Source organism: Conger conger, chromosome 5, assembly GCF_963514075.1.
Source record: "Conger conger chromosome 5, fConCon1.1, whole genome shotgun sequence".
Taxonomy (NCBI): domain Eukaryota; kingdom Metazoa; phylum Chordata; class Actinopteri; order Anguilliformes; family Congridae; genus Conger; species Conger conger.
Window position 1 is genome coordinate 15,213,045 of NC_083764.1, and position 26,225 is coordinate 15,239,269.

Sequence of the window (26,225 nt, forward strand, 5' to 3'; positions counted from 1 at the left end):
TAATAACCAAAACGTGTAAGTCAGTGGAGAGCGTGACTAACGAGCCCTGTCCATTTCTGTGGCCTGGATGACGGCTGTGTGTTAGCTGCGCCCGAGAATCAGGTTTTTATTAAACCTGTGGGACCACTGGAGAGACAGAAAAACAGCACAGGAAACAACGCGGGGGACTTCTCCAATGGAATTTCCCTTCTCTTCCTTTCCTCTAAACGAAGAGGTGACACAAAGAGGGCGGTGTCACAAGTTCAAGTTAAATATGGCACAAATACGTATTTCACACACAAATACACAACCACAAACACGAGCACACACACAGTTAATGGAAGAGGATTAGCCTACCGTACTGGAAGTCACTCTCTTCCCTGTTGTATAATATTGTTTAATTTGAAATTAATTTACCCTATGCCCTTTTCAACTAACGGTAAATAAAGTTATCAAAACTATTTAAACATAAATCATGAAGAAAGATACGTTTCATGAAATAGACCCAACACCTCAAATGCACATTCACAGTTTAAAAAGATACGGGCCAATTTCCATTAAAAAATATATATATACAGTCTGGTCCATAAATATTGGGACATCGACAATTCTCATCTTTTTGGCTCTATACATCACCACAATGGATTTGAAATGAAACGAACAAAATGTGCTTTAACTGCAGAAAAAGAGGAGAATTGTGTCGATGTCCCAATATTTATGGACCTGACTGTATATATCTGCAACTTAAACTTATCCATCCATCCATCCATCCATTATCTGAACCCGCTTATCCTGATCAGGGTCGCAGGGGGCTGGAGCCTATCCCAGCATACATTGGGCGAAAGGCAGGAATACACCCTGGACAGGTCGCCAGTCTATCGCAGGGCACACACACCATTCACTCACACACTCATACCTACGGGCAATTTAGACTCTCCAATCAGCCTAACGTGCATGTCTTTGGACTGTGGGAGGAAACCGGAGTACCCGGAGGAAACCCACGCAGACACGGGGAGAACATGCAAACTCCACACAGAGAGGCCCCGGCCGACGGGGATTCGAACCCAGGACCTCCTTGCTGTGAGGCGGCAGTGCTACCCACTGCACCATCCGTGCCGCCTAACTTAAACTTATGACCCTCTCAAATATTTCCTGGAGAATCTATTAATGAAATTCTCATGAAAACTAAAAATGATGCTTTACCAGAAATGACTCAGCCTCCTCCAGATATGCGACCATGAGACAGTTGAAAAAAAGAAATTAAAAAAGGTACCCATTGGCATGGGTATTTCCATACTTTCGAAAGCGGTAACATTATTTTGGAGTGCTGTTAGTCTGCAAGCTTTCGTAGATCAAAATGGAGCAAGACAAGGAAACAGAAATCTTTCTAAATGAGTAAAGTTCTAGTGAAGGAGGATTGTTAAGGCAGATTTAATCTCCGCAGCAGAGTCACTGTACAGATTTTCTTCCCATAAAAGTCATGATTTGAGTCTTATCTTCCCACAGTTAAGAACCTATTACAAGCATTCAACCATCTTTGTGAATGAAGGAAAAACCAGGCAATTGTATTTCAAGAATACCAGAATACCTTAATACGCTTATTCTTCTGAAAAAATGAGCAAGTGAAAAGCATTTCCAATTATAGCCAACCATTTCATCGATACCATCTTGTAACTTTGTTCTAAAGAAAAGCCTGTATGTGAATAGAGGGAGAGAGAGACTGTAGTTTGAGAGGAGAGGAGGAGAGACAGACCAGTGTAGGAGGAGTGGGAGAGAATAGTTTGAGATGAGAGGGAGAAACAGACTACACTGTAGGAGGAGGGAGAGAGAGACAAGTGTAGGAGGGGAGAGAGACTATAGTTTGATAGGAGAGAGGAAGGAGACAGGCTACGGTGTAGGAGGGAGAGAGCAAAAGAGGGAGGGAGAGTGAGAGAGCACTTTGTGAAGAGAGGAGAGAGGAGAGAGGAAGCTAGTGATACTGTACGATGTTGTGACAGCACATCAGCAAGAGACTTTCCTTCTTTGAAAGAAATCCGTAATCATGCCCTGTAGTCAAGCAACGTAGCCACAGGTAAACACCCGTGTGAGAAAACATCGAACTCCAGTGTCACACGGTAATGGAAACGGCTTTAAAAGAGGACTCTTGGATAGTCTGACAAGCAAAAGCGTACATTAGAAAGACACCGTTAACCAGCCAGGAGAAAACTAACGATGCAGCTGAACCCGGTTTATTTTTCTGTCGCTATGTGGGCTGCGATTTCAATGCGATTAATTGAACCCTGGAACCCGTTGCGAGTGTTTTTTAAAAGAAGAAACGGCACATTAGGCTGGGCAGGATATAGAGCGAGGGGATATTAACTAGGTTAATCGGCATTAACATCATCTTTTTTAATGCTTCCCATTTCACCACGTATTTGAGCTATAAAAAGAAACGAAAACAACGCAAGACATATGAAAACGAACCGTGTAAAAAAGAAAAGAGCAACCGGTGACAACCACACTGCATTTAAACAGCATCTTATTTTACTCATGTTAGGTCTGTGTTGATCACGAAGGTTAATGGAATCTATGTTTCCTCGCTGAAACACCATTCAGCCTTCTTTTTTTACCTATGTTTGGTACAAAATGAGCAAGCTTTGTCTATCTCTGCAATCATCGTCTCTTTACAGAAACGATTAGGCTGCAGGGTGGATGTGGTTAACCTTCACGTGCTGGCCACATTCCAATTACTTTCCATTTGCTTTTCTGTGAATAGCATCTACAAAAATAAAAGGGGATGCAAGTTGTGCTACATAACATGGTTCCCCACCAGACGACAGAAAAGCATTCTACCTAGCATCTTCACATGATCATTGAACCACTTTTGGAGAAATGGAAAAGATTCGACAACACGGGTAACAGTAACTAGTGTGAATTAGCCTTTTATCCTACAGTTTGCATAACGTTAGCCAAATGACTACCAGCTTAATACAGAGGAAGCTGACCCATTCTTTCAGGTGAATATATTCCAAAGGTTTTTATTTGGCAACAAAGTGTAAAAAAATAAATAAAATGAAATAATTAAAAACATAAATATATAAAGTTTCATTCCCTATATGTTTTTTTAAGAAAATAAAATTTCACTAAAGCATCATATCCCCGGCCTCATTTCTACCCATAGTGGACAGGAAATATTTGATCTCCTGAACCTAAGACCGTTCCCATACCTACAGAAATAGACATCAATGCACTGCACGTAATGTTATGCATTGTACCTGCTTCACTAAAGGCAGACATTTCAGGCTTGGAGCATGTTCTGCCCCCTCCCTCCCTCCACCGACTAACGGCAACATCTGCCACTCTAGCTCTGTTGCCAGGTTACGGAATTCCACTGCACCAGGTACTCCTCCCAGCAGAACCGTTACGGCTTTCAGTGGCGAGACGTAGTAGAGGCCCAGGGACAGCGACAGCTGTGCGGCAGAGTACAGGGCCACTGCAGGGCCTGAGAAGACCAGAGACAACTGCAGCCCACGATGGGCGTGTTCAATCCCCCCCCCCCCCCCTAACCACCATGTGCTACACTGCACCGCTCAATAGACAGCAGACAATTCCTGTATGCGCATTAAAAAAAAATCCCCCCAAATAAACAAACCAGTTGAGTTACCGCCATGACCCAGTTGCAAAGCTTGAGAAGAGATGCAACGCTTGCATGCTTATCAGACGCAGTCATTTCTGTTTACGAATTAGGTTTCTGCACAAGGAGACATTAGCAAATGTGATTATCAATCTAGGGGATCACCTCTGTCAGCTAAAATGGCCGGCAACAGCACGATGCAGCCCCTTCAGTGGTCCTCGACACACAGGGCACGGTTCGTGGATGTGGATGTTTTTATTTTAGGCCACTCTTTGGTTCAGCTGAAATGGGAGGAAAAGCCTGCAAACTGGGTCATTGATCGATGCTGCATGCACACTCTCACACACACACACACACACACACACACACACACACACACACACACACAAATATACACACACTATATGAGCAGACAAGCAGAGGGAGTGTAGTGTTCAAAATGATTTACTTTCATTTAGTTTAAAAAGTATTTTTAAACATTATCAGTAGGTGATGTTATACCTTGTCTTCCTGACATGTAAAAAACAGCCCTATGTATAACGCTAAAAATAATAAAGAAATATGTTACTAAAATATGAAACAGATATATAAAAAGAGAGTCTGTATACAATTTTAAAAGGCCATCTGAGAAAGTATTTTTTGGATAGATTATTGTTAATGCTGCCAGGTCATATGAAAGAATCACAGACTTGGGAGTATTCAAGACCAGGCTTGACACAGTGCAAGACACTCTACAGACAGGATTATTTTCTTATGTTCTTACCTTCTTTTCACAGAGCCATTTACAAATCCTCCAGCAGACTGAGGAGCAAGCTGTTCTTTTATGAGGTGCCAGCTGTATGTTCTAGACACTGTTGCAATCATCATGCTGTACCCCTAACATACACAACTTATGTGAGATCATATCGGAAAAAAGAAAGAAAACGTGAAACAAAATTCAGTCGATTCTTTCACACAGGGACCATGGTAAAAAGTCAAACGGTAGCTAGATGTGCCAGCTTTAACACCATTGTTTGAGATGCACAGAGGGGAAAAAACCACATTTTACACCTCTTCTGCACACCTACAGCATGCAAATGTCACCAAGCTGACATCAGCCTCTCTGGAGGAATGTGCCTCTCACATACTTTACCGAAAAAAAAAAGAAAAAAAAAAAAGAATGATTTGCTGTTTAGGGGTTGATTAATGTACTGTATATACACTCAGTGAGCACTTTATTAGGCATTTATAAGACTTATTTTTTAGACGTATTGGTGCTGCTGTAGCCTATCCACTTAGAGGTTTGACATTGTGTGTTCAGAGATGCTCTTCTGCACACCACTGTTGTAATGCGTGGTTATTTGCATCACTGTCCTGTCTTCTCCACTGGCCTCTCTCATTAAGAACACATTTTTTTACGGAGAACTGCTGCTAACTGGATGTCTTTTGTTTTTTGTTTTTCACACCATTCACCAATTTCTGAGATACTCAAACCACCCTGTCTGGCACCAACAATCATTCCACTGTCAAAGTCACTTAGATCACTTTACACTTTACATCACAGATCTCTTCCCTATTCTGACATTTGGTCTGAAAAACAGCTAAATCTCTTTACCACATCTGCATGCTTTTATGCATTTAGTTGCTCTCACATAATTGGCTGATTAAATATTTGCATTCACAAGCTGGTGTACAGGTCTACCTAATAAAGTGGTCACTGAGTGTGGAGCAGAAAAATATAATGGATCAACATGTAGATTAGTTCATCATCATTGACCTATAATGACAATGAAATGTTTGAACTTCGCCTCTTTTACCTTCAATACCACTTCAGATATCATAGCCTGCAAATAATAATGTGAGTTATCTAATGGCTTGAATTCAGAGACATAGGATGGATGCCATTTAGCCGAAAACAATAAATATCCAGCCATATATAAAGAAATTCCTGTCAATATGTATGCGTGTGAACATGCATACATGTGAACACACGCATACCTACATGCACACACACACCCACCCACACACATATGTAAGTGACATACCAGTCATGTAACAAAATTAACTGTAGTACAAACTTTTCCGAAATGTGAATGATTCATACACTCCAAAAATCTAATTAATCAATTACTTTATTGTGTGTCTATAAGTTTTGAACAGCTTGAACAACCCAATCTTACAAACCTTTTGTTACAGAAAAAGGTCAATCAAGGGTCAGAATTCAATCTTAGAATGTCACAGACACATTGTATGTCAAAAATTGATTTATCTGTAGCCAGTTTCCGATACGGGCTAATTTAAGAATTTTGAAAGAAGACAAAAGCATAGTTTACTTTATTGAAAAAGGTCCTGGACAGATGTAGCTACAGAAATGATTCTGGATTTAAAACAGCTTATTTTTATGGAAACGGAGGGCGTGCATCAAAAATTATGCTTCTCCAAGCCTTCTGTTCGAGGCCAAGACACCCCTCATTGGCTCGAGACAGGCTGGAGATTTAATAACGGGTTTCCTTTCAAAGATCATTCCAGAAGCCATCTTAGTCCTGGGCACTGCCACGTGTGGCTGCACCTCAGAGTCCCTTAGGCCCCGGCATTTGAGCATCTGCATGAGGCCCCAGTGATGTCCACTGCATGCTAGGGCTTACATTTTCTTTCATTTCAGGTAAAGGCCTCCTCCTTCCTCTCTTCTGTGTGTACTCGGACACACAGAGATCTGGCACGGCGAGATACAAAACGCTCCATAAATGTTATGATGAAGCAGACTCGGGCAGCTGTTGTTTTCAGGCAGCTGCTGAGAGCGGACCGCACATTCCTCCTCCCTCAATTCCACAATTGCTCCCGGAAAGGAAAGCTGGACCACAGATACTTGTTATCCATTATTTAACACAACAAAATAGTTCCAATGTGGTTCAAACACACCAGCACTGGAATGTGTTCAAATGAACACATACAACATGCTGCAAACAGGACTAGAACAATTTGAAAGCTGAAGGAACAATTGTGTGTGTGTATGTGTATTACATTACATGTTATTTGGCTGACACTTTTATCCCAAGCAACTTACAGTTGATGCCCCCTGAAGCAATGCAGGGCTAAGAGCCTTGTTCTTGGGCCCAACAGCTGTGCGGAGCTTATCGTGGCTACACCAGGGATTGAACCACCAACCAGTCATGTACCTTAACCACTACGCTACAGGCTGCTGTGTGTGTGTGTGTGTGTGTGTGTGTGTGTGTGTGTGTGCGTGTTACATTCCCATCACATATGACCTAATCCGACACAAGCCTGCTTTAAACTCCTAGAAGTGATCAAAAATGTAACAAAAATCTGATGTGGAAATGCGCATGATAGTATGATGAAGGTTGCTTACGTAATATAACAAAGAGGACTTTGTTGACCCCGTTCTTTACCAAATATCCATGGGACACTGCTTTTAACGACAGAGTGCTATTTTCCAACTCATTAAGGGAAAATCAATACAGTGACGCACAAGTTTGGCTACTTACCCTCTCCGTTCTTTTAAAGATGAGTAAATAAATTAGACATTAGATTACAGCAATCTGCCCCACATACTAAAGTTTAATAAGTTCAATTACGATTCTTAATTATTGCTGTATAGTGCACCCAACAAGTGATGAGGTTACCAACCAATAAAAATTCAATAATAAAAATGCACAAAAAGCTAATGGAAACAAAGGAGTTGAGTTTCCTTCTCCTGGTTTAGTGCATTATGTACTAATTTCTTAATTAATTATCAACAGTGATAAAAACATACCAATGGTGCGCACACGTTTCTTTATCATTGCACAAACATATATGGCTAAGACGAGCGCCATTAAATCATTACCTGAAAAAAATGTTTGCGGTCTCCGAAAGTGATTTACAGGTTGTCGCAGTTTTATAGGCGGGGGGGGGCCCAAATACACCCAGGGTTCCCCCGACTGAGAACTTCCAATGGAAATTTCCATTCCATTTTGGTCGGCATGCAAGAACCATTCTGAGTCAGCTGGTGGGGGGGGGGGGGGTTGGTTCTCCAGCCAGACTCAACACTTGTGCAGGGGGGCGGCCGTCCGAAATCCCACACTGCTCCCTGTTAAATCGATAGCCTAGCGCGCTAACAGTGCATGAACGAAACATATGAGCGGACCCCTGTCACTAGCCCATCTCGCCACAACCGCACCACTGGTGCTACGGTTTTAGCGCGTTCCCTGCTTCACACGCGAATGGCAGGTTTGTTTCCGATTGCGTCAGGAGCACCGGGGCTGAAGGAGAACGCACACACCCTGTGGCGCTTCTCCTGCTGCTGCTGTTGTTACTTTGCTGTGAAATTCACTTCATCTGTACTCCTCAGAACCCGTGAGTTACTGCTCATTTAGGAGATTGATTCCCGGCCTTCCACACTCAGCCGGAAGAAGCGTGCTGTACATCAACTTTATGGCTGCAGAAATGGGCTGATGTAATCAGCCATTATACCAGGGAGAGGTTTTATTTGATTGGCGGTTCAAAGGTAAACTATACTGTTTTCAACTGAACGGGTTCAATCAAGCAACCAACATAGATTCCCCCCCCCCGCCCCCCTCTCAAGGCCTTAATTTAAGGTTGACACAAATGCGACACTAATGATCTCATCTGCAAACTGTTCCCAACAGCACGGTTTTATCTGACTGAGCTACAATAATAACAGCAGTTATAGTTTAATCTATCTCAAAGTGTAATTTCATTCATCGTTTAAATGGGGACATGTTTTTTAGTTTTTAGTTTAGAATACAAGCATATTTCAAAACAATGAACTTGTTTTTACCATTAACGTGTGATAAAGGAATACATTATGACACGGCAATACATTATTAATTTCCTGCAGCTAGTCATTTTTTTTGCCCAATCTCTATATGAGCTCCAATGTAATATGGCCTTTCAAAAACACTAAAGCAATTTGTTAAAAAAAAAAAAAAAATTGATGCATTTTAAAAAGATAACAAACAGAGTGTCACACAAGTGTTTGCAGTATGTATTTTGATTTTGTGCAGAGAATGGGAGGTGGATCAAGGAAGTTTAGTCTGGTTATGTCCGATGAAAACCTACAAAAAGAGGGCAAATTACTTTGTGTTGTTTTAAGTACAAAAACACAATTGAATATGGATCAATACTATATTAAAGGGGAGGGAAAATTAGTTTGGTATTTTCCAGTGAGCCATTATGCACAAATGTTGTTCTCTAAGACAAAGCAGACACAACAACAGTGAATCGGGTCATCGTTAAAGTCTCCCTAATCCCTTTCTGCTGATATTACAGTGGAATTATTACCTTAAACGTGCTTTGCTTCTAGTGGTTTTACAATGGGCGGCCATTTTGAGCATCGTACAGATTAGAGGCTAATTTGGAGCCCGTCAGTGAACCATGCGAGGGTGTCAGTCGAGTCCCGGGCGAGTGAAAGAAACGATTGTCACTACCCTCCCTCGTTTCAGAATAAGTCCATCGATGTGTAAAGCCATTAGTCTGCCTGGGCCAGTTTAAAGCCTGCACTGAATACTTCAGACAATATACCTATCAGGCCTCTCACCAGGGTGTGCAGTAAGTCTATGCCCCACAAAGGAACCAGGCAGTTCCCATTGTGCCCGACTCAGATGTCTACAAAAAAGCCTTCTCACGCTGGCCAATAAAACGACTGCAGAGTGATGCTCCACTGTAACCAGTGCCTGTTATTCAGCTCTGTGCTCCAATAACACATGAAGAAATGCACTCTGGGAAGCATTTTAGATAACAGCATTCTCTTGCAGACTTCCAGAGTACAAAAGTAAACATTTGTAGAATGTTGTTTTCTGCGAGTGAAAAGTCGTGTGAGAGCCGTATGTGTAAACACTGCATACGGTAGGAAGGTTTCAATGGACTGGACAGAACCAATATGGCTGACTCATTCCGCTTTACATTCTGCATTCTCTACCTACAGAGTTGGACTGAATGATCTATCACTCACACACACACACACACACACACACACACACACACAGGCAAATGCACACACACAGACAACCATGTACACACGCACGCTCGCACGCACGCACGCACGCAGGCAAGCACACAGGCAAGCACACACGCACAGGCAAGCGCGCACACACACACACACACACACACACGCACGCACGCACGCACACAGGTAACACACAGGCTGTGATACCACAGAGCTTCAGCCCGAGGCCGTTATGTATTCCCCAATTACAACAAACAAATAAAACAACAGATCGCCCACGTTCGCCTCTCAGAAAAACACAACATAAAACAGGACTCTACTCGGCACTGTAAAAGTGTCAGGAAGGAGGGATGGGGGGGGGGGGGGGGGGGGTGAGGCAGAGACCCACTTCTCTCTGGTCCAGGACAGGATTACAGCGATCATCACCACGGGCACAATCCTTCACTGGACCCCCTCGTTTCCTGCCCTGTCCGAATGCGGTCCGCCCCGAGGTTGGAGGGCTGCTTTCTGGCTCAGCCTAACAAGCTGCGGCGGGTGTCGCGGGTATCGATTACTCCCTTTAAGACCCCCGAACGCTCCTTAGATGGCGAAGGCACTTCTCATGTCAGCGGGTTCGGCTCCTGAAAGCCAAGGCGGCAGGGCCTTTGATCTTCCCCAGAGCCCATGCCTCCCACCGGCTGATGTGCGCCAGAGCTTTTATTCGCCGCCGTCTTGTTCCCTATTTTTCCCTCGGCACTGCGACAGTCACGTCGGCTGGGAGCTGTCAAAAGTTCCCCCGCAGTAAGAGGAAGCGAGGGCACGGGTTGGGCTTTGGGGGGGGTGCAAGGAGCTTCCCAAGTGCCGGTGGTGAACAAAATGGCCGACAACAACCCTCTGTTCAGCCGGCTACTTTTAGACATACAATTAAAGTTTGCGAATTGATAAAGAATTACATCATAACAACTTGTCTGCCGCAAATACTCCTCGCTGGCTCCTTTTCTCACCTGGCGGCCACTCAAAAATGCGGGGAAGACCCCAGGGGTTGGGGGTTGCAGGAAAATGGGATATTCTTGGAGGGACCCAGGGCACTAAATCCCACACAGACAACACAACACAATCCCACAAAATGGCTGACAACAGACCTCTGTTCGGCTGGCTACTTGTAAACATTTAAAGGTAATAAAAAAGAAGAAAAAAAGACTAAAAAAAAGTCATCAGAACACTGTCTGCCGCAAATACCCCTCAATGGCCATTCAAAAATGTGGGGAAGACCGTGGGGGTAGGGCATGCAGGAAAACTCTCTTGTAGAGACCCTCTGCACTAAATCCCATAGAGAGTGGTCTCTGTAGGCCACAAAGTCTCTCGCAGGAGAGGAGGTACGTAGCAGTTTGGTCCCGGCGTGCACCCAGGGACAGAACTGTTACTGAGGTGCACTTCTCCTGCACAGTCATGCTCCGGGTCAGGAGAAGCCCCGAGGGGGAGCAGGGACATAACTGGCAACCTTTGTCTCTTCCTGCTCAGTAACAAACTCCCTCGTTAAAATAACTGGGCGGACGGAGGGCGCGTGCGGATGAAGAACGCAAACAGATGTGACGACCGAGAGAGCCGCAGCTAAAACGGGCCGCCCTCTGCCATCGGCGCATCTCCTCTAATCCCGGAGCGGGGGAGGGAGCCGCCCGCCGCTCGACGGAAAGTAAACGCTGCAATTTAAAAGCACCAGTAAAGCCCAAAGTCCGCTCGCCATTTGGAAATGAAACGCGAATCTCGCTTCTCTCTCCCCCCACCGACCGAGGGGGGATGAACGCTGTGGCCTGCCATTGTTTTAAGTAGTCAGGATGAGAACGCAAACCGAGGTCAGCGGTGTTTTCAGAACGCATTAGCCCTGTGTCTTAATCTGCAGCGGCGACCCATATACAAGTGCTGGGATGTAAATATGAGGGCTTTAGCTGTGTTTAATAGCGAGCAGGAGCCTTTGGGGAGCTTGTGGAAGCCTGGGGTGGTGGCAGGAGGTCTCGGCATCCAGCAAACTGCCTGGAATGAGTGAGTCATTTTATCATTTTCAGACTTCTTCCCCCTGAACGCGTAACAGGCGGTGGGCCGGTTTCCAGCGAGCGGTCACACCGCCACGGGTCGTAATAATTTCAACATGACATGACTAACCCCGCGTCGCGACCCCGCACTTCCTCTCTGAATGGGCTGCGTCAGAGCGTCACATTTTCATTTCCCCCACACATACCGTCAGTGAATCAAAATCAGATTTTCCAGTCTGTCCGGCACCGTGCCCTGGTCACCAGTGCCTGTCCATTATGATCAACCTCAGTACCCTTTCATGTTTGTTTTGGACAAGAATCCCAGTACAACACAACCTGCTCACTAAAATGGAACATAGTATGTACAGTACAAGCATTGGGACAGCATAACTGCCTTTTCTTAGGCATTGTCTGAGAAGATGTCCCTCTGTGCTGCGAATGCTGAAACAAAATTCCTTTAAAAAAAAAATAATTTCCATTTAGAGCATTTTTACACGTCTACATAGGACTACCCGCAGTGGGCCTTTCCGACTGTCAATGGTTTGCACAAGCAGCTTGAAACAGGAAAGGGAGACTCCAGAGTTTATTTTCCAAAACGGAGAACAAGACAGAACCATGAAAGCAAATGACTTCACATTGGCAAAATGCAAGATGGCAGCCGTGCAGTAACTTTTAATGAGCTGGAAAAAAGAACCCCATTCAATGACACGAAACACACAAATTTTTCTTTTTGAAAGTACATCTATTGGCTTCTTTTTCAATTTATGTCTCTCCCTGGAGGCGAAAGATCACTTTTCAATATTCATCATGCACAAAATGAATGTTAAATGACTCAAAATAAATGTTATGAGATGCATCTGTACGACAAGCCCATAAGTACCACGCACAGTAAGTGTTAAACAGTCGCATGGTAACGGCTGGCCCAACGTGGCCCGTCTACCTCTTGCAGGGCGTGAAAACTTGCAAACATGCGTGTCTCGCCTTAACACCTGCCTTGTGACTAAGCACCACATTTGTTCAAATCTTTCACTTACTTTCATTTCATTTTTTTTATTTGGTATGGGGGGAAAGCAGAGTGACATTTAGAGAAAGGATGGTAGCTCAAGAGGTGCCATGGTAGAGGGGAAGGGGGAACCGAATCCCTGCCCATACAGGGGGCTTCACATATGGCTTGAGAGTTAGCTGCCCTATGGAGTGTGCAACACGTCTCCCCCACACTTTAAAAACATACACTCAGGTTCACAACTATGCACGTTCACGTTCGCAAATATACAACCACTGTCGAACGACAACTTGTGTTTAGAAAAACAAATGTTATATTGCTCTTCTTTGGGTATATATATTTTTAAAAAAGAATGACAGGCTAGAAACGGGAAACCTAAAAATAAGCTCATTCATTATGCATTATATTGCTGGCTTACAGCAGATGTTCTTGTCCAGGGCAATTTATTGCACTTATTCCAGTGACTGACACGTATTTTTATGTGTCTGTGCAGCAGGGTGAGAGCTGGGAGTGTTTGCAGGTACAGTACGCGCATATAGGTTTGATTATTTTCCCCCGCAAAGAAACCAGTTAGCTTTGTCACGGTCGCTCTGGGAAGAGAATGCCTGTGGCCCGGGGCACGGAGGATCAGATGCGTACTGCAGGAACAAAGAGCTACAGAGATAAATCAGGCCACGAATGAAGGGGAGAAGCCGCTCTCAGCCTCAGGTTATTACTGCCGGACCCCTCCCATCGTCACAGGGCACATGACTTACACCTGAGGCCCTTCTCACATCCACTTTTTTTAACTGCCATACATTTCTAACCCGCACAGCTGCGGAATAGATTTCTTCGAAGAAGGAAAAGGCTGCTCCCAGAACAGGGATACTTACGAAACTGGAACATCCTTTCCCAGCAACACCATAATCCACTTTCCCTACCATGAAAAAAAACTTCCTGTCTAATGTGGCGTTCAATTAGACTTGGCCAAGTGTGACTATCTTGTTAATAGATGGTAGCTCTCGGTCCTGGTTTGCAGCCGTTAAAACGCGGCCGGCCTGTGATGAACCCTACAGGAGCCCATCTGGCGCGCGAGCGGTAATTAAAGTGGCGGTGCTTACCTCTTGTTTCAGCGTATCAGGATCTTTATTTGCTCCACATCGCTTTGTGTACAGCAAAAACAGAGGCCCTGCAGGGGGGAAAAGAAGAAAAACTTTAATTATTCATCGGCGCATTCAATAAAACATGAATATGAACCACGCGCTAGCGAAAGCCATTTCGCGCTCCGCTCCGAAAATGGTTCTCGCCGTTTACTTTTGCCCGACTATAATACCGATGGTGTTCGGGACACGCGGAGTGGTTCTGCTCAACAGTGACCTCAATGCGCATGGCTTTGTAAACAACAGGTTGCAAACGGGTTTGAGTAACGTGCCAGGCTAAACCACAGTAAAGAACTACACGCAATGGCCTCGTGTGTTGTGGGCGCTTACGCACCTTGGTCCCAGATTGGATTTGTTCGTTTTTTGGCAGGCAGGGCTATGTCGAGATCAAGAGAAAGCTCTTCAGATGGTTCACATTTATTCCAGGAACTCGTGGAATGGATACAGAAAGACATTTTTTGGTGTCCAAAGCTTAAATGTAAACCAGGTGAAAACCAAGACCTAGACTCAAATCATCAACATCAAATGGAGTGATAAGGATAATGGTATGTTCTTTGGTCAAGTATCCAACCCCATCCTTCACTCAGGCCTAAAATCACATTCTCTAGTCTGAGGAAACGGGGGTACTTAATTCATAAATAGCACACCAAAATCAACACTTTGTATTTAATGGAGTTTCCTGCCAATCCTGGACACATGGAATTATACTGACTTTAATTGCTGGTTGCAGCTAGTCTGTCACATCAAGCAACCAACTGAGTGAGTGCTGAGGGCTGAGGGCCAGGGAAATCAAAGCGGGCAATAAGGAAACGGTTAAGATAACAGAAGTTTCATCCACATTTCATCCACATCAGGCTTTAAGCTGAAAATGACACTTCTAAATAAGAAGACCAAAACAGCTAACAATAAAATACAACACAACCATTTTGTGTGTACATTTTCAATGTGCACATCACACATACTGACAAAGCGTGTACAGCACGAATACTCACAAACCCATTTCCCAAACCACAGTGGAACGTCACATGCCAAGTTTGAGCTAAAATAAGCCAAAGGAACATCACACCCAGTATACTGAAGACACGGTGCTGGTCAGAGAGAGAGCAGGCTTGGACAAGTCTATGACAGCTCATTCAGACAAAGCTGGTTAGGCCGCAGTAAGTGACACCGTTGCAGCGAGACTTCTTTCTGCTTGAGGAAATTGTCCTGTAATGCAAAATCAATGATCAAAGAAATGACTAACTTTGAAGTGAAGGAATGAAAGGTAGAAATTTGGTAATCCAGAGCTGCAGCTGTTTACGGTCAGGCTCGGTTGAAAGTGAAAGTGAGAAATAAACATAAGCAAAACTTTTAATCAAGAGTGTCAGTGTCCACAAATCCAAATATGTTAGTAACCAATACTCATGCATTCTCCACAAGCTTGCCGCATAGGGACAAACTTCACTACTTCAATCTGTATTAGCATTTTTGTACTGATGCAGCCTTTAGTGAAATGACTTCAGAATCTATGCATAAACGAATAATGCCAAGCAAATGCCACCAAACTCAAATATCCAAGGCTGGTGCAGCCCCAAACAAAAGCACACAGACAAACAATTAAATATGAATTCACAATGCCCTTCATAAAAAATAATGGTGGAAATTAATTATAATATTATAAATATTAAATACGTTAAAAGGTAAATCAAAAGTAATCTCTCCATTGACCTGTAAAGTGAGGTCATACTTTACCAACAGATGCTATAAAAATGACAAAGATACTCTGCCGTAGCAGAAATTAAGACACATAATCTGTTCGCCTTCACAATGCAGTGTGTTCATTGCATCTATTGAACAAGACAGGCTGTTCAATTTGAAGAGGTGGTAGCAAAATCTGATTAGAATCACAAACAAGAAAACAGAAACTGTCTGTAGCGCAAGCTGCATCATTCATAAAATAACCCCTGAAATCCTATTAAGGGAAAATGGCCGTAATTTGTCTGCACCATTCACAGCGGCGTAAACACTCTGAAAGGCATCATTTTAAAACGAAAACACATTATTAAAGGTGAGCAGAAGTGATGATAATATATCTTTATTTGCTTATTTTCCCACATTTCTGGATGAAACTGTGTGGAGGAACAATAATTGCAACATACTCATCGGGTATAAACCAGGGCAACATGATTTTCTGCCCACTGAAAGCAGAAAATGGGCAGTTAGCTATCCCAAATATCACTACTATTGGGCCTTCTTCCTCAAACTAGAAACTCCCAGAAGGCTTTGCTCATCGTGAGGGGAACCCGGGGGCAACACCATGTTCCCTTTCATCTGTGGCCCCCCCAATAAAAGATAATGGGTGAGAGCTGTGTGGGAAGAGTCGTATAGTGACACGTGGGGGTGGGGGGTTGGTCACATCACCCCTTTGGCACAATGAGTGCAGTGATATTATTATTGCCATTTACTGGGCCCAGATGAACAGTCCCCAGAACGCCTGCTGGGGAGACAAAGCTAGCATGTGGCACTGGCACAGAGACTGCACTGTGAGCTCCACAGTACAGTACACAGCCTGCTCCAGCCTCAGCCTGGGAGGGGTATCCCTGCTCCTCTGCTGACAATATCAGCCTGGGAGGGGTATCCCTGCTCCTCTGCTGACAATATCAGCCTGGGAGGGGTATCCTTGCTCCTCTGCTGACAATATCAGCCTGGGAGAGGTACCCCTGCTCCTCTCCCTACAGTCTCAGTCTGGGAGGGGTCCTATCCCCATTCTGTCCCCTGGCTCTTTGCCTTGGCTCGCCCCAACCCAATAATAATAGTAATAATAATAATAATAATAATAATAATAATAATTACAATAAGACTATTTAATCCAAAGCAATTTACAATTGATTAGACTATGCAGGGGACAATCCCCCCTGGAGCAATGGGGCCTCAAGGGGGGATTTTATGCAAATCTTACTGTGGTTACACCAAGGCTTGAACCACCAACCTTCCAGGTCCCAGTTATGCACTTTAGCCACAAGGCTACATGGCTTCCCTGTTCCCTACCTGCATTCAGGGTTCACACAGACCCCGGCAAAGAGGAACTGCTACACGCTAATAGCAAGGACTGCTGAATTTAAAGTGAATTCTGGGCAGGTGAATAAAACGGCATGCCGTTTGATGATAGAATGCCTCAATCCTCCATTTTCAATACTGTGCGCATCCCTCTCCTACGCTTGGCAGGGTTGGGCGCCAGGATCTTTGATCTGTTACGAGCAGCTACAGAACGCAGAAGCAAGAGATCGCCCAACAGAGATTACTGGGTTTTACACTTTCAGGATCACTTAATTCGTTCCAATGAACCAGGCAAGCTTAGTCAAATGCAGAAATGTATTTGAATCCAAAACAAATACTACTTGAACGCAGGTCTGCATTCACTACAGATTGAAAGTGGGCAGTGACACTCAATGATATAATCCACCTAATATATGCACCGCACTGAAACTGTTAATGGAAATGACAAATATTCAAATAAAAATAAAAAAAGATTAGAGGCAATAGCTATTCTTGAAAAATAGGTCACACTGACCTTACTGGAAGCCACAGTCATTATGAATGGGATTCTGCTCCAATATGACCGAAGAACATAAATAATTCATAGAACAAAAAACTTACAAGTATCTGTATTCAGAATAGGACCGTGAATGCCACAATTTTTCATGTTTTTCTGTTAGTGGAATATCACCTTTATAAATGCTTGCATCACTACTGCACTGCAATCCATCAAGAGTGTCCATGTGTGCAATAGGCTTCTTTTCACTAAATACAAATGTAACAATAATGATGTGATAGAAAAATGTTTTGTTAAATTCTTGTGCCGGCACTTGCATAATATAACGGCCTTGGACATGGAGCAATTAATAGGTGGCGTTAAAATGAATAATCTTCACTGACATTCAACAAAATTCCGAAAGGTAGAGGCGGTCAATATTTCTTTATCCTGCGATATCGCTGAAGAATTTTAATGTGGGGGAAGTTGAAGGCTTAAGCTGTGTGTGTGCCAGGATTTCAACGGCAGGGCGAGCAATCGTCCGCTTTGTCAGCCTGGGACAGCTGCATCAGTCCTGAAATTACATTCAGGAGTCAAGAGAGTCAGCCTATTTAGCATAGAGGGCACCCAGGCCCGGCTCCGGCAATTATATAAGCCTATATAGCTTCTTACAGGTTATTACTGGCAATCTTTACCAATAATCTTTTCTCTCAGTTTCCACCTCACTTCCACCCCACCTTCTGTAACTGCAGTCCAACAGGTATGGAATAAGCCATAGGCACAGTGTAGGCTACAGGCTAAACGGTACTCTCTATCCAATCTCCAGTTCGGTGGTTTTATCCGGTGCAATAGGAATTGATGGAAAAACGTCGGGAGATTCTCAGGTAATCTTGGGGAGAGAACGGAGAGCGGCCCTGAGCTTCCATCTGGTCCCGGATACCCTTAATTCACCGAGGTCCAGACAGTGAGGTGCCTGAGGCTCTCAGTCACTCAGACATAGATTCTGCATGGAACTAAATACTCACTAAGCCTTCATAAATGTGTTTTGTTGAAAGACGCACGCTACCGCGACCAGCCGTATCGATGCGGCTGTAAGGAAGAGCAAAATGCAATTGTGGTTGTGGGATAAGTTACCCAGCACTGCGCATGGGCTCAGAAATAATCAGAACGGACTCTATGGCAACAGAGCGGTCGTAAGGGTGACAGGGGGCAGTGCAGGCCTTTGAGGTTACCGCTACCCATAGCTTACTGCTGTGGTTACAGTAGTCTGAAGTTAGAGAGACCACCACGCTAGCGTTTTTTTTCCCCATTCTGTAACATTCTGTCAGTGCTCACAGCCGTCTGGTACACTGCTATGCCAACGCAGTAACAGTGGCACAAATGTACACACAACGTTAAACAAAACAAACAAAGTCACGAGATTAAACATGTATGAATGTCTCTAGAGGAACACACATGAAGACTGTTTGTTTTTGTTTTTTTCTTTAAAAAGAGAAATTAACACATAACATGCTGCGGCAGTGCCCGGGGAACATAGCATAGAAAATGTCTGAAGGGACTGCAATACACATTGAGTTGCGAATGCTAAATAGCGGCTACAAAGTCTTACAAAACCACAAAAAAACCTTATTTAAAATCGCACATGGCTTAGTTTCTGCAACAGCCTCAGTATTCTTTTTAATTTTACCCACAAAAATTGCCATTAAGAAGCTTGAGAGGTTTTGGCCAACTACCCCTTTGGTATAGGTCTCTTTTATGAATAAAATATAAATGTTATAAATGTATTAAGGAGTAGATTTTCACCACTGTCAGATAACCATTATCTATTCTTTACTCTCTTTGTGAAAAATTTAGGAAGAAATAGTCTGAACAAAGTGTGAGTAGCAAATTATAAGTCTGACTGAAATTAACCACACCTTGCACCTTATTCTACATACTCACAGGAGCAATACAAAGTAGAATAGCAACAGCATTTAGTGGAAAGCTACCTCAGGAACCAACAGTTGTTATTTCAGTAGTTCAGCAGTAGTAGGCATATCTGGGGCCAAGACTACAGCTAACCATGTATTTATACCTTTCTTTTCTGGAGAACCTCACTATATGTGGAAAACTGAGGCTTAATTATTTGAAATGTTCAGACGCTAAAACTGTCTCAAATATCATCAAAATAATGATCCTAATCCTAGATATAATATACTGAGCATTTTCCTCATTGTGATATTTGCAACACTTTTTAAGGATCAGGCTATTTTAAGTTCAGCTATGCCCTCTTTGAAAACACAGATTGTTTAAAAAGAATTTGGTGGTGTTGAACATGTAGCCTACCTAATGGATAAAATTCTGATTATTGTGCTTGATACGAGAGTCACATTCTGAATTAGAGCAGCAATCAACTAATTGTCAAGAATTCTGAATGAGATTATGGTGTAATTTTATTGCCAGCACCACACAAAGGTGATATTCTAACAGTCTTAATCATTCAAACTTGTATCAAAGTGAATCATTACAAAGATTTTAAATAAGTAATTTAACATTTCTGCTCGGGTTGTAATGGAAGTGGCATCCACACATCCCATAACAGCACCAGTCTCCATCTTGCAAGCCGACTGCAACGTGTTCAAGCCCATTAAATTTTTTATTTTTTAATTATATAAAAATGGTAAAGATGCTTTGTTCCCCCCTGTTCCCCAGAGTAATGTTCAACCACACGTGTCTTCTCACATTCTCTCCCAATGAAAATGGTGGTCTGATAAGACCCAATTGCCGTGGTGCAATCTGACCGTTGCTCAGGGGGTCCTGACGGAAACAAACTGTTCTGCTTAATTGAATCCCACTGAAAGACTATTCCCGAGGTGGCCATAGACGATGGCTCATTTTGACAGGCCTTCATGCAAACATATCAGTTACACAGTAACCGATTCCACAATATTAGTGACCTAGCAGGCATTTCCTATTCCTGATGAATGGATAGTGGACTTTTTCCGATACATTTTGTAATATTCAACAACAACAAACTTATATTGTATTACATGAGGAATTTTCCTGAAGGCATACCATAAGAAATGCAAATTTGCTTCCAATATCAGACATAGGCCTTTGGGTTTCCCAATCCCCATATCAGCATGATATTTGCCCATCCATGAGCTTAATCAAATTGCTCAGTGCACCACCAGCAACACACACATACACATTACGCATCCCCACCAGAAGAGCCCTCAAAGAAGGCATTGTTCAGACTCCCTGCTGCCAAGCGCTAGAGTGCCATTGAATGAAAAGGCCGTCAGAAAAGCCCGTGTCTGTACAGTATGACCCAAGTGAACGTGAGGGCAAGCCACAGAGCTATTACATCAGCACTAGCCACTGGCTTGTACAGGCCACACTGTGGGCGGGATTATAGAACACCAGGAGCCATGTTGATACATTTCTCTGGTTGCATCACAGAAGCAGATGGGACACCTGGTATTCTAATCGGGGGCGCAGGTAGTTTCGGGACATACGAACTGCGTGTCCCAGACTGAAGCGCAGTGCGCATTCGTTTTCAGCGTGTGCGTGAAGCGCATGCAAAAAAAAGTGGCACGGTTATAAAAGCATCGTGCTTCCTGCACTGCAAAAGGTGGAGCAGAAACGCAAATGTTGTTCTTCTGGACGAGAAATCGAGCGCTCACACCATGCTTCCGTTCTTACGCCTCCTGCCACAAGAGAACACAGGAAACCATAAGATGTATCCTCTGTGTTAGTCAGAAGAGCGTAGTAACCTCGCGTAAAAACTCAGTGCCTGTCGGCCTTATGTAAACGTGGCTGAAGCTCAGATGACCCGTGTCCTCAGAAGCCGGGGCCCGGGAGAGGAGTTACGAGGCCGCGCCACACGCTCCATGATCAACCCCAGCCCCCTGCCAACAGCCTACACTCCATAAATGTGGGTTAAACTACTTGATATTCAAGTTACCTTATTAATCATCCGCCGCACTGATATTTAGGCCCCCCTGTCTGCGGTTCAGCCGGAGACGTATGCAAGAAACAGCAAATCGAATCGAGTTCCATTCGCGCTGCACCATAGCGAAGTGATGCGAACGCAGTGAGAAACGGGCCTCTGTCGGCGCGCGCGTTCAGAGAGAGGTCACAATAGTAACGGGGAGGCGGCAGTACAAAGGAGTGCTACAGAGAGGCAGTGTGGGAGGGAGCAGGCTCAGTGGGTGGAACGGGTGACAAGGCCGAGGGCCCACGCTGATGACATCACAATGACCCCTTCAGCAGAGTGGAGGTGGGCAGCTTCATCACAGCTTACGGCACTCCGGAACCTTCCCCATTTCGCAGACCAGCGTTGAACCCGGGTGCGCGTCTCTGCTCCGTTCAAAGCGTCCGCCCAGGTTTGCCATTCGATCCGGGGGCACGGGAAAGCCGCACGCGGCTGCCAAGAACAGGGAAGAGGCGGAGCAGCTCGTCCGGCGATATGGGAAAGCTGTGAACTGCTGTCAGGAATGAGGCCGGCTCACGAGACAATAAGCAGCCATGGCAGCGAAGCGCCTGCCTCCGTGTTTTACCGTTCTCAGGAGCATGGAATGTGAACTTGCGCTCATGGACTAAATGGTGTGCAGGAACACTGCGGGTTATGGGGCAACCAATGGGGCAGACAGGATCTGCTCTAACTACCCCCTTCTTGACTGAGCTCGGGGTGCAGATAGTGAATCAATGCTGCAGGGACTCACAGCTCATGCTTAAATCAGTGAGAAAGAAAAGCTCTTTTCTCCGCAGGAAAAAGTGTATGTGGAACACACGCATTTAGGCAGAAATATTGAGCCTGACATCTCTCCAAGTACAACTCCAGCGTTAAAACAGTGCCACAAAAGGTCACATTCGAGAAACGAGAGGACACAGATTTACCATTTATTGAGTGAAAGAAAGCTCAGAAGGGATCTGAATATTCATACTGTGTATTCATTTCCTACATCCATTTCCAAACTGATAGCTTTCTGGACATTGCCACAGGTTTGTTTAATGAATAGTGGCATTTCAACTAAATGGAATAATGGAAAACTTCAAATTATCACTTCTGGTGTCAATTAAAACTCATTTTCATATAGCTAGATTTGAATGTCTAATTTTCGAGCCAAACAACCCAAACCAGACAGAGACCACATGGGAAAAAAAAAAAACAAGCTCCAAAAGGTTACCTTTTAAGTGAGTACTGAAGATAACCATTTTCTACTGCACAGAATACATTTAATTTAAATACAATACAGTTGGGGCACAAATAGTGTGTAATACAAGCTCATTTACATGCAGTAGACATTGCTCTTGTTGTAATATAATCAAACTAGTTCTTCTAATAAGAATACAAGTTCCTGTGAGGTTAACAACAAATCTAAATGTTTAAGGTTTCTTAAAATTTCTCCTAGGATTTCCAACAATAAGATGCAAGTGATACATGCATCACCGTCTTAAATAGCAATAACATTCAGAAAGGCACTGTCCCTTTATTGCATTACATGTCTGATGCTTTTTATCTAAAGCAACTTACAGTTGATTAGCCACAACCTTGCAGGTCCCAGGCACGTACCTTAACCACTATGCTACAGGCTGCCCGTATACTTTATACTGTATAAAGAGACACTTCAGTGGTCACACACACAGCATGATTTAAACTAATAATTACAACACATTACATTACTGCCATTGAGCAGACACTCTGAGCAGAATTTTTGCCTTAAGCGGCAATTTTACATTTTTTCACATTATACATTTATAGACTTTATACTGCTTGGTATTGCCAATACTGAAGAAATTCAGCTTAAGCACCTTGCTCAAGGGTACAACAGCAGTACTTAAAAGCCAAATTCACTTTTTGTAGCATAAGTTTGAATGCCTCCATTTGTATATTAGCTTGGGTCAAAGCAGGCCTACTACGACTGTAGAGGTGCACACTAAGCACACTAGCACACTAAACATAGATCACTGACCAAGCAACCTGGTGAAATGATGTTACCTAAATGAGTTTAAATGCTATACTCCACATTCGGTCTCATGTGTCAGGATTGTAACTTTGAGTGCCAACATTGAACTTGCAGAAGTGCGTCTGTGGAGAGCTTTGTAAGGCGACGCCAAAGAATGAAGTTAAAGGTTCCCTTGGTTACCTTTGTATACCACATACAGATGCCACACTGGACAGCTTTACATACTGCAATACAACATCCGTACATGGAACTTGAACATCCGTCATCAAATATCCATTCCAAAGTGTAGTATAATGCAAAGGGGTTCACAATTGTGGGTAAAACTCAAGTAAAACAATTGAGTTCAGAACTGAAAGATATTATCTAAATATTGAGGGGCTTTATGCGAACCCTATAAGCCAGTGAAGAATTAACTGCAGGCATCATTGTGACTTTTTCTCAAGCACACTAGCAAAAGTAAAATACCATGACACATGTAAACTGTTTGTGAGGAGCTGCAGATACAGCAAGCGGAAATCCACAGGCCAGAGACAAGATATCACTTCTGAAATCTCTTCCCTTGCAGAAAGTCACTCAAACAGGTAAAAAATAAAGGTAATTTTAGGTAATAGGCACGACAACTGACTGCTAAGGTCAATTATTCACCAATTACAAAATTGGCACCCAGTAGCCTATCCAGAAAATTTGGCTATCCGACTTTCAAGTGCAATATTTGCAGCGTCAGCATAAACTTAATATGAAATACAAAAAAAAACCGTAGGGTAGCCTATTATTCTCTGCATTTCGTTCAGTTTCTCTCTATATTCTATTTTGCTCATTGGGAAAAGCAATACACACGATGAAACAACATCTCAAAGGCATAAGCTATGAGAAAGTGACCTTCTAAATGTTCATCAAGGCTGGAAAAGGAAGGATGTATGCTGGAAAGGAGGATGCGAGGGCCTGCCATCTCAATTGACCCCAATTACAAGAGGAATGCCGATCTTAAAAAAGGAAGCTGACACCCTGTGCACTCACACTTCCACTTACAGTATTATCCAACAACCAAGAAAATATACATTCATATTTCGTGCGACAAGCGTTAATATATAGAAGGTATAAAACCAAATATAATCTACCAGACGCCTAACGTTACAGACAAATATATTGTTACAAATTATTTCGACGAGGGAGCGTTTGAACTTTGGAAACCATTAGAAACAGTGTAACATATAGCTACTTTAGATATGGGAACAGAAACGCATCATCGGTTTACAAATCTGGAGGTGAAGTGCAACTTTCATATGGCCTACATTATGGGAGCCTTATCTTATGTCTATTGAACATTTACATATGCCAGCGGTTACTATTGCCCACATAAATTGACATGAAAATGTTTTGAAATATTATGTCATGTGCCACTGTGATCAATAGACATAAGTGATGCGTAGTCCGATTCTAGATAATTTCGCTAACCGGAAAACAATATTAATATGAACAATATTCATTGTATATTAATGAAAGACGGTCAATTGAACTGGCATAGCAGTGTTTTTAAATTCCCACAACGGCCTGGCCGGGTGTGCGCATGCAAGTTCCACCGCCTTGAATACAATAAGGATGCTGTTAAGGACACAAACTAACAAACTGTAGACTATTGTCTAATGGGACAAGGGTGGGCTGGGGAATGTCATCAGGCTACAGCATCTAAGAATGTGTCTCCTACGCAGAGTTAGCTAGCTAGCTGGCTGGCTGGCTGGCTGGCTTGAGCATTAATTAACCATCAGTTGACCCATTAGAGAATCACACTTTAAAAAGGCGCACATCGTGATTTAACCAACTGAGGAAAAAAAGCCCAGCGAGACAGCAATAGAATAGCCTACATGTCTGAAATAAATAGCCTAGCGACCAAGTTTACGACAATGGGAGCGAACTGCTGATCAACAATCCCAGCACTAGCTAGCTAAATAGCTGAATGCGGTGTGCTAGCCTACATGTTTCATTGCTCTGCGTTTGCAGACAGTGCACCAACACATCTCCTTGGCTACTGAGACGAAGACGGTCTTTCGATAGCGTTTTTTTCCTTCAAGTCCCAAATGTCATGAATTTTACGCGATATATTCCATCTTCAGCACAAGCATAACTGCAATAAAGCCGCGTTCAAAGAAATCTCAGCACGCAAGAGAACATCACAGCGTTGACGGGATAGCCTGCATCAAGGCTAATATTTGGGCTACGTGAGACAGTAGGCTCATTAAGCAATCTTTCATTGAAAACCATTAGCTATATAATATATTGGATTCACCCTAAAGACATTGACTGATTTGGCTTGCTGGCCAGCAAACAAACACATCAAATGAAGCACAGGTTGCAAAACTGGCTAGTTTAATTGACAAAACAGCCGCTTACCCGAACCGAAGCCGTCTAATACATTAGGCATAGGTATTCCATCGTAAATACTTCTGCATGGATATTATTTCAAGTTTGCAATATTTTACAGATTCGCTTAGGCTATAATAAAGCTTCCACTGGTTCCTCGCCCTTGCTGCTGAGCGTAACAGACGATGGCGTAGCTGCTGCAGATCCACAATGAAACTAACGGGACCAATGGCGTAACTGACAAGGCGCGGAGCCAATTGAATTGTCAGATATATTCCTGTAGGGGGGCGGTGGATTTGTAAACAAGTTAGGTGGTGTGGTTGGTGACCTGTACCAATTCATAGTAGCCTAACCTGGACCTGCATGCACCCAGCTAATATATGCATACATATTATATGAATATTACATGAACCGACACGATCTTGAACAGTACAGTTACTGCAATACAAAGTATTTTTTTGTATTTGGTGTGGAATGCTTGCGCCATAAACCAAACCACACGGACAGAATATACGTATAAATGATGTTAACTTTAATTCCTATTCTGTTTTTCATCGAAATTGTAAGATATTTTTCTAAATGGGCTACATGCCATTCCGAACCATTGGTTTCCTTAACTGAAATGTCATTAAGAGGAAGTTTCACCAGCGAGTAGGTCTTTAGGCCTGCACTTGGTGGTCAAGTGGTTTAAACACCAGGTTGAACAGTTTAACGAATT

General features: G+C 43.4%; 1 protein-coding gene across 4 annotated transcripts in view; it reads right to left on the reverse strand.

Moving 5' to 3' along the window:
• fynb (FYN proto-oncogene, Src family tyrosine kinase b) overlaps positions 1–25,737 on the reverse strand; it is a 53,603-nt gene extending 27,866 nt beyond the window's left edge. For 2 of the 4 annotated variants that reach the window (XM_061243618.1, XM_061243617.1), the window contains exons 1-2: positions 25,538–25,736; positions 13,649–13,716 (exon numbers count right to left, since the gene is read on the reverse strand). The gene's annotated coding sequence lies outside the window, so the exon portion shown is untranslated. Of the gene's footprint in view, positions 1–4,355; positions 4,681–13,648; positions 13,717–25,537 lie in introns of those variants that run through there. The other 2 variants (XM_061243615.1, XM_061243616.1) reach the window with 2 other exon arrangements.
• Between the last annotated feature and the right edge of the window lie 488 nt (positions 25,738–26,225).